This window comes from Brienomyrus brachyistius, chromosome 1, assembly GCF_023856365.1.
Source record: "Brienomyrus brachyistius isolate T26 chromosome 1, BBRACH_0.4, whole genome shotgun sequence".
In the NCBI taxonomy this organism is placed as follows: Eukaryota; Metazoa; Chordata; class Actinopteri; order Osteoglossiformes; family Mormyridae; genus Brienomyrus; species Brienomyrus brachyistius.
Genome location: NC_064533.1, coordinates 17,717,519 through 17,726,953, shown reverse-complemented (window position 1 = coordinate 17,726,953; position 9,435 = coordinate 17,717,519). Strand labels below are relative to the sequence as shown.

Genomic DNA, 9,435 nt, shown 5'->3' with positions numbered 1-9,435 from the left:
TGGGGGGTGATCTCATACCGCGTCAAGCTCTGCCCCAACCTGCTTGATTCCTCTCCAGCTGCTGTGCTTTAAATTCCTCTTTGCTCCCCTGAATTACCAGCAAATCCGCTACTCATGACCAGTCATGACCAGAAACGAAAGCTGCAGAACCTCCCACCTAAATAAACGTCCATGGATATTAGTCCCCTTTAAATTTTAATTTATCTTATCTCTGCTCCCCTCTGGTATGATACTGATATGTTTTCATATTGTCAGTATTTGCAAGTAGACTCAACCTTTTCATAAAAGCCATTCCTGTTCGTTGAGGTTTTTATTGTGGAATATTGGTCTTTCCTCTTCGGGGTTGTGGGATGATTTTCCATATGTGGCTCTCCTGAAGATCCCAAAGATGCCAGCTGCAGTTCGTCATGACCAGTAACATTTAGGGCCTGATTAATACATTTTTCTTGCTGATGTTTGGACGGTAAGGTATACCCCTAATGTTTCAGCCCTCTAACAGAGTGTGAACTGTCCCAGCTACATGCTGTACACCTCCTTGCTGAAAATCCCCCCACGTATGCTGATCCTGGAGAGCATGAGGAGGTCGTGGCTGGGTGGGTGGTCTTCCTAAGGGAGGTGGTTGATGATTCAGGCTGCAAAGAGCCCAGTCATGGAGCTGGTCGTAATGTATAAAAGCTATAAATAGTTTTTATAGTGTGTTGTAAATTATCAGGATTAGTGCAGCTTAACGGTTGTCTCCCTGAGAGGACTAAAGCAGCAAATCACAATAGACTATAATAAACACAAGCCGAAACGCAGCGGTAACATTGTGACTGTAGCATCGGGCATCACCTGATAATCTGGCCCTAGTGTTGGGCATATCGAGTTTGGTCCTGGGTCTTGTCGCAAAAATGTTTGGGTGACACTGCTGGCTCTCTGAAAATAGGGAACTAGGTAATGTTTGTCTGGCATCTTAAATACTTTTACTTTGATGACAGGTATATACCTGAATACAGCTGCCTCTTTCCCGAGATAGCACACAGGCTGGAGCAATCACTGCAGCTGTGGTCATATTCCTGTAACTTATTTTATATGCTGTGAGGAACAACGTGAGTAATGCGGATGAGACAATGGCAAAGCTATTCACACAGCTGTCACTGCCACTCCGTCCGAGATCACGAACGATTTGGCGCCTTATTGACCTTCTGCACCGCAATGTCAACAATCCTGCACGCCGCTTGCTTTCATCTCTGCAAACGGTGCTTCTCGCTCCGTCTTCTCCATGCATCCATTCTCTCTTTCCCATCACTTCTATGCACAAACAGCAGAGTGGAAACTTAGCTTTGCCTGAAATCCTTATGATTTGATTCACAGTCCTTAAGAATGAAGTGCACATTTCACACTGTAACTATGCAGATTATGTAAATTGATCCTCTGTATAGTGTTTGCCAGCTGCACCAGAATTGGTGATTGGATGTGAAGAAAGTTCTGGAGTCATTTATATGCACACTGCAATGAGACAGGTTTTCAGGGAATATTAGACAGCGTGACAGCGGCACCATTTCATGGACATGGATGTACATGCAGCTGAGAGAGTGATAATCCACAATTATTCTCAAAAAGACAGATTATAATATAGGTACTATATATACATTTTTATTGAACTGGCACAGTAACAATAGAACAGTACTTGTTATTCAGACGCTCTTTTATTTACGAACTTTCAGACATATGAACAAAGAGGACTGTAACTCCAAATTGTGTTCCTTGGGCTGTTGTTGATGTTGAATACTGACTTATGAACTTTTCAGGTTACGAACTGCCGTTCGGAACGTAACTCATTCATAAGTAGCGGAGCGTCTGTACTTTGAGCTTAAAGAAATAATCAGAAAACAAAACCAACAGTTCAGTAAATAATATGTAAACCTCCATTTTTCTGCACTTTACATGATCTGGCTGGTGAACCTACTGAAAGGGCTTTTGGCCAAAGCGTGACAAGAGGCTTGAGTCTGTTAAGTTATGAGGTGGTGTGGCTGTATGGAGAGCTAACGCATTGTTAATGGGGTAAATATTGTTAAAGAGGCCAATATTGTTGAGGTTACGGAGGTAAAAATTGTTACGAAGGATACCATAATATTAATAGTGTATCATTAAGTAGGTAAATATCAGTGTGAAGTTTAGAGTCTGATAGTGGCTGCACATAAAATAACATTAACAATGGGTGTTTGTTTCCAGAACATGCTGGAGGCTTCTGTATGGAAAGAGGGACAGATAAGATGGGTGAAGAAAATGAGTGAAGACAGTGAGGTAGACAGAGAGCGATGGAGAAGAGGTGGTCAAATGAAAAGGAACACACACTCATGCATCATTCCCAGAGTGTGGGGACGGGGACACACACAACCCTTGGAGCATGGGAATGGGAGGACAGGGGACAGGCACTATCCATGGAATGGGGAGACAGGGGACAGGAACTATCCATAGAATGGGGAGACAGGGGACAGGAACTATCCATAGAATGGGGAGACAGGGGACAGGAACTATCCATGGAATGGGGAGACAGGGGACAGGAACTATCCATAGAATGGGGAGACAGGGGACAGGAACTATCCATGGAATGGGGAGACAGGGGACAGGAACTATCACTGGAATGTGGGGACGGGGACACACACAACCCTTGGAGCATATCGACAGGTCGACATGCAGCACCCCTGGAGTGGGGAGTCAGGGGACGCACCATCCCTAGAATATGGGGATGCAGGAAGTGTACCATCCTCAGAGTGTGGAGACAGGGGACGGGGAACTTGCAGCATCACCAAAGTCTGGGGACAGGGGATCGGCACTATCATTGGAGTGTAGAGGCAGGGGACAGGCACCATCCCTAGAGTATAGGGAGGGGGGACATGTACCATCCCCAGAGTGGGGAGACAGGTGACACGCACCATCCACAGAGCCTGAGTACGGAGGACACGCACCATCCACAGAGCCTGGGTACGGAGGACACGCACCATCCATGTAGTGCGGCTGTGGAGGTCAGGAATGTGGGAGGCCTCTGCGGAGATATTCCTCATTCCTGGAAGTTATCCCACATGGTGCTTTTTGGGGATTGGGGGACAGGGGAAACGATGACACACTGGGACTGCAGTAGATGAGGGCTGGTTTTCCTGGACTCCAGTGCTGACGGCCTGCCCAAGAGGGGCGGGATGCTTCTGTAAAAACGCACTGCAGTGGTTCCCCATGCTGATCTGGGCTCAGATCCGCTGGTATATATCTGACCTCGGATAGGCAACACCTCTGCCACACTGAATGCTAGTCCTTCTGGTATGAGCAGTGTTTGGATCTATCAGTCTCAGCTTCTGTGTTTCCCTGTTTGTATTAATGTGATGAAGAGTCATTTTGTTATGCATGCAGCCAGTGTTTATGTCGGTGTGTCAGCTGTAAAGTCAATTATTAGAGTTTTCCTGTCTGTTCACAGTGCCTGTCTGTGTGCATGTGATGCTGCTTCCTCCTCTTATGCACACAGCCAGTGTCAGTTGTTATGTCAGTGGCTGTACATGCTTTTGTGGCTTCCGGTCTGTTCTGCCTCTCTGCTTCCCTTCAGGTCCTCTGTTGGTGTCAAAGTGTTAATGTCATTAATAGCATTTACAAAATCTCTCAACCCCCTGACCCCTGACCCTGCCCCATCCTGCCCTGCCCCACCCCCCCGCTTTAACCCAACTTCCATCACCCTCTCCCTCTCCACTCCATCACTGGTGCGAAGAAGGATGAAGAGGGAAGTGGGGCAGAGAAGAGAAGAACAAGAGAAGAACGGAGTAATACTCATCATGTTGGAGGAAGTCGTCAAGGTCAGTAAAGGGCTTTAAAAATTAAATGAATGTAAATGTAGTCAAGGTGCAGCTGTGATTTATACAAAGTTAAAAATAAATTGCATTTGGAAAACATTCAGCCAAAAGACATAAAGTGTTTCAAAGGCTTTTCTGTGTGAAGTTTATTTGGTCCTTAGATATAAATAAACAGTTATTAATTAAAACATGTTAGAGTTGCACTGTTTTAAAAACCAGACTGTTTTGTCTGTTTCTGTTTAAAGTGTGATGTGGGCTTGTTTTGGAAGTTAATGGTCTGTAAGCTGTCTCACACACAGAGCCTTGTGTCTCTGTGCCTGACACAGGCTGGACTCCTGCTGTCCCTCGCAGGAAACATGCTGAGAACATGCAAACTACATGCACAGAGCAGAGGTGAGATTTGAACCCATGACCCACTGAGCCAGCATGCCACCCACTTTCATATGCCACTAATTCAATCTCAATGGCCCCACCCAGTGGCAAAATGGCACCAAGCGTTCTAAGGCGAACCAGCCTTCAGATCCTGATTTTTTATGATTGGGGTCTACATATACTGACATTATGAACATGCTGCTTTTTATGTTCCGTGGGAAGACAATCAATAAGGTAAATTACTGTAAAGTGTGCAGCCGTGTGTTATTTTTATTAGTGTGAAGTTAATCTTACATGAACGACAAGACCATGCTAGATTATGATGATCCTCTACCTCAGGGGTTCCATGGAGGTCTGGTGTGGGTGCGGGTTTTTGGGATGACCTCTCAATCGGCCAATAATAAAGCGGTGGTTCTCACCTCCAGTCCAGGGGACTCACTCTTATTGGTCGATCGCGAGGCCATCCCAAAAACCCGCATCCACACTGGCCCTCCATGGACCAGTTTCCCCATCAATGCTCTATCTTCTATCCAGGTCTCAGTCTGTTTTGCTAGGAGCTTTATGGTAATACAGTAAGTATGGTAATTACATATTCATATGCCTAGAATTACTTTTCAGTATACATTTTTGAGAATTATGTTGCACAGATATGTACGATAAAACAAATTGTGATCTGGAGTGTGATTTATGACTCTAATCATAATGCCTTTATTAGGGGGATGTAATGGAAATGGCAACACATCAAAGCCCCTCTGAAACAGGCATAATGATGCCCCTGGTGACAATATAAAGTCATTACACTTTGTGAACTCCTTAATGGCATAACCTGACTCCTGTCTTCTTTTATAACTGATTTTAGCAAATGTCAACTTACATCCCAGTTAAACACGCTTGTTTCTAAGTGGATTTGGCCAGAGAGAATGTATGCGATCCTGGAATGTGTATTAATGACCAGCTGAAAGATCAGTGTACCCACACAAGCTCACACACTGCAAAGTGGTGGGTGAATAGTGCTGACTGAATGGCTCTCTGACATGCAAATACAAGACAGATACAGTAGAACAACGTTAAAATGTCTTGTTGGGTTGTTGTCAAGGTGGAGGCCATCCGGAGATACCATGTGGTTCGTCGTCTTTCAGCAGTATTGCCTGTTTGGTGGCAGCAGTGGGTTGGGGGGCTTTGGAGAGGATTAGAGACCTAAAACGAGAATGGAGGCAGAGTCAAGGTCATTTACAACGAGAGCATTACCGACAGGAGCCGACAGGTGCCAAAGGTAAGGCACTGAGTCACCAGACTGTCATCTGAAATGGGAATCTATTGTTATGCATTATGCTATGAAGCACATATTTAGAGTTCAGGGTTCGATTCCGGCTGTGACTGGAAGCTGCATTTTTCAGCCTTAAAGGCAGAAAGTCATGGTTGTTTACGCGCTGTAAGGTGAAGCAGCTTAATCCTACTTCTCTGCCTTCCCACCCAGTGTGACTGTGTCACTCCGCCTTACTATATAAAATCCCTGCCTTACAATTTCTAACTCAGCTTCATAAATGTACAGCAATACTTGTATTACATATGAACTACTGCACACAGAATTTAAGAATGAGAGAGTCAGGGACATAGAAACATTATCTTTTGGCCTGTGAACATTCTCATTTTCCACGGTACTTTACTGTGGTACTCTCTACGTACCGCCAGTTAAAAAATGGTCAAAGCTCACCATGATTAACAAAGGCAGAAGGTCTCATTCTTCAGCTGTGATTAACTAAGCTGCAGTCTGCTCTTCATACTGGGTGGTTCTGAAAAGTCTAAAATGCACTGTTATGGGATTCTATCTCACAACTATGCCACAAAGCCACAGTAAAGTCTTCTTGGATTAACTGCCAGTCAGCTTGTCGCTTACCCTGTTCCCGGAGGCACAGTGGGAGAGGCGATCGCAGCTCCGCTTCCTGGTATAATTGCCCCGGAACTGGCCTCCTTAGATAACGGTGCACCTACTTCTTCAGCCCTGTTCTGTTACTGATTGATGCATTTAGTATTGGGCTCCAAGTAGTTTGCCTCCAGATCCTTAGTGCTGTTGGGTCTCTCCTGTAGTGCCCGATGAACTGCAGATAGCACTGTACTTGCCTGGTATCAGTGATTCACCTCAGTGCCGCTTTGTCAGTAGTACTCCAGGGCTGGGTCCCAAACCTCTGAGCCAGTCATGAACCCTTGGGATGGGACAGTCTCTACGGGTACCAGCGGAAGCCCCTGGGAGGAGAGAGGCTTCTAAATTCAGTTTGACTGAGAGTTTTGTCATGTCAACGGGTCGCTTTTGCCATCTTTGTGCTCTCATATCCATGACTCTCCTCCTCTGCCCTAATTGATCATAGTTATCTCTGTGAAAGCAGTCAGTGGGTAAGCTATGAACATGAATTGGCAAGTGGGATATATTATATCGTTTCTTTTAATTGCATGTGGCCAGATTTCTCAACGGCTGCTAAAATGTCAACCTAAAACCATACATAGACTCAAGAATGAAAGTTGGCGCGGATCATGTCTCGGCTAGCTGCACGGGCATCTCACTGCCGATACAATGCCCACACGGTGGCTGCGCATGTGCCTTCATTTTGTAAATTTCACAACAAAAGGTTCCGAATAATCAGTGCTGAAATGACATTTTCCTAAATAAAGCCTTTTCGGTTCTATAAATATGAACAGAGGCTCTATATGTCCAACAGAAGAGAGAGACACTCAATATGAAAGAATGGGGGGGTTGCATTTGGACATGTGATCAAAAAGGAGATTTAGATTAAAACAACAGGGCACTCAGGTTATAGATGAGGGCCGTGTTGGGGGGGGGGTCTCTTGCTGTTTGATCAGTACGGGGTCAGGGCAGCTGGGAATGGGCTATGTAACCATGCGAAAGAGGCACAGCATGGTGTGTGTCAGACTGGGCTAATAAAAGAATTAGCAAATTGCGTGGAACGCGAAGCGCAGCTTGCAGGCCATGACTTGCAACTGCGGCCACGTGGCTGCTGAACCCTTCGCTCACACTGTTCGGGAAGCAGTTACGAGCTGCCAGCTGGCTACATGCCATCCTCACCGGAGAATCCAGCAGGTCCGTCTCCCGTCTTTGCTGTCACCCGTCATCATCTGAAGCAGCCCTTTAACAATATCTCGGCATCTCGCGGCCGCGCGAAACATTTGTCGCCGTGACGCTAGAGCCACTCAGCAGTGGCGACCCTGTCAGGATGACCACAAGCACTTCACGTGCAGTGTTTTGTCGCTGCTCCATCGCTGTGAGGAATCCGGCTGTGTTTTCACACTTAAATCCGTAAGACAGCAGCTTCAACAGCTGCAGTGTTTACAGGGTGTGACAATCCAGTGTGTGTATGTGGATATACACACATGCAGAATGCAGTATGTTCTCCTATTACGTAATAGCGTTATGGGAAAAATGGGATTGAGGCAAAACACTCAGAAACCTCATAACACAAAAAGACTGGAATCTGGAAAAATGACGGCACAGTGTTATCGATAATAAATAGATAGATAAATCCTACAATAAATATGGCACTTTATCTTGATAAAAGTTTGCTGACCTTATGTTGGAAGGTGGTTCTCTTCAGCAATCAAACTTTTCCTTTTGCACTCAGTGCTTGGCTTTACTGAAACAGGACGTTAAATAAGTGTTTTTTTAATTATAAAGTTAACAAATGCAAAACAAATACTGGCAGGATAATGCACGTGAACATTGTGTTATACTGTAATTGTTACCTAATACATTAGTAATGTTGGAGAAAATTAACATTTTCAAAACAGGCATATATATTATAATATACTATTTGTAATTGTATAACTTTTAATTGTAAAGCTATTGATTACTTTTTATGATATTTTACATACACAAAACACATATGCTGGACTTAAAAGGCTTAATGGGGGATTTCAAGTGAAGCAAGTACTTTCAGTGAAAACTGTTCTAATATTTATTTTTTCATTGCAGCAGAGGAAAATACACACACCCTTCAGTAAAAAAAAGGCCTGTATACTTTTAATGAGTGATATACAGCATTGTAGAAATATTACTGGAGGAATATTTATCCTTCTCACACAGGATCAGTAAACTGTTGTATTTTAATGAAATGCATTATAATTTCAGTGATATGTTTTTATTAGAAGATCTGCAAATATACCTTCATACATTCTGTGGTGCATTATTGGTGTACCTTAACATTTCTGTCGAGTACGTCTCTAGATTTTGTGTACAATGGTCCAGACATCAACACCCTTAAGAACACACCGTTGACCAAAAGACAGATTGTCAAACGGGTCATTCAGCTGCCTTTCTCGTGCGGCACGGATGCTTTAAGCTGTCTACAGCCATGTTAGTTAGTAACCCTGGATCGTGACCCCCGGCTCTCGTGTCCATTGTGCGATGCCGCGGTGACCGGGTAAATATCTGTCACTGGGGTTTTATTTATGTAGCATGAAAGCTTTGGGCTGGTGGGGTCACCTGCTGGTACAGCTGGCCACACACAGACGACGATGATGGGAGGTCCGTCACAGCGCGTCCTCCTCCAGGAAGCCAAGCCCCCTCCCCAGGAATTTCACAGGGTTATCTTTGTCCTCAAGGACACAGCGGAGCAAAACGACGGACAGCATTTCCAGACAGACAAAGCCCTCCCGAGCATTATTCTTTCAAGCATGTGTGGGATTTTCCACTTGTCATCTTTCATGGTATTTTCTTCCCTGAATCCGTCTGGCTAAACATATTTGGGGTAAAGGGCAGTAATAAAATGCAGTAGCTTGTTTATTAATCATATGCTAACATAATGCTTTACGACATATCTGAAAATAACATGGCCTTCAGCAGGACATGCCTTAGATAGCTGAATATATCCTACATTTCTAGTGTGCAAATGTTGACAATGGTGACCACCCTCTGCACCCCAAAATTCGTTCCTACCATTAAGACTCCCCTTGGCAGCAGCTGATTGACTGTGGGATGTTGAAGATGTCAAATTAAACAATTGAATTAATCTTCTTGTTTTAAAGAAGTGAGGTGAGAAGCGGCCTGTGAGATATTCATGAAGGAATCATCCAGTAATGCATGATGATGCATGATACTCGCCTCATTCCGACCTGCCCCAGAAGAGTCTGCTTAACTGCTATGTCCTGTGGCATTTTCACCTTTATTTTGTTTGAAAACAGTGATGGTGCCTCGTGTCCAGACTGGGCCCCCGAATCTGTGCTCGTTACTATATTG

General features: G+C 44.6%; 1 long non-coding RNA gene across 1 annotated transcript; it reads left to right on the top strand.

The window, feature by feature from the left end:
- Nucleotides 1-3,525: 3,525 nt before the first annotated feature.
- On the top strand, nt 3,526-5,896 carry LOC125737143 (uncharacterized). Its single transcript, XR_007396460.1, has 3 exons — nt 3,526-3,821; nt 4,145-4,211; nt 5,287-5,896. It is a non-coding gene; the product is annotated as an uncharacterized LOC125737143 (long non-coding RNA).
- The last annotated feature ends 3,539 nt before the right edge of the window (nt 5,897-9,435 follow it).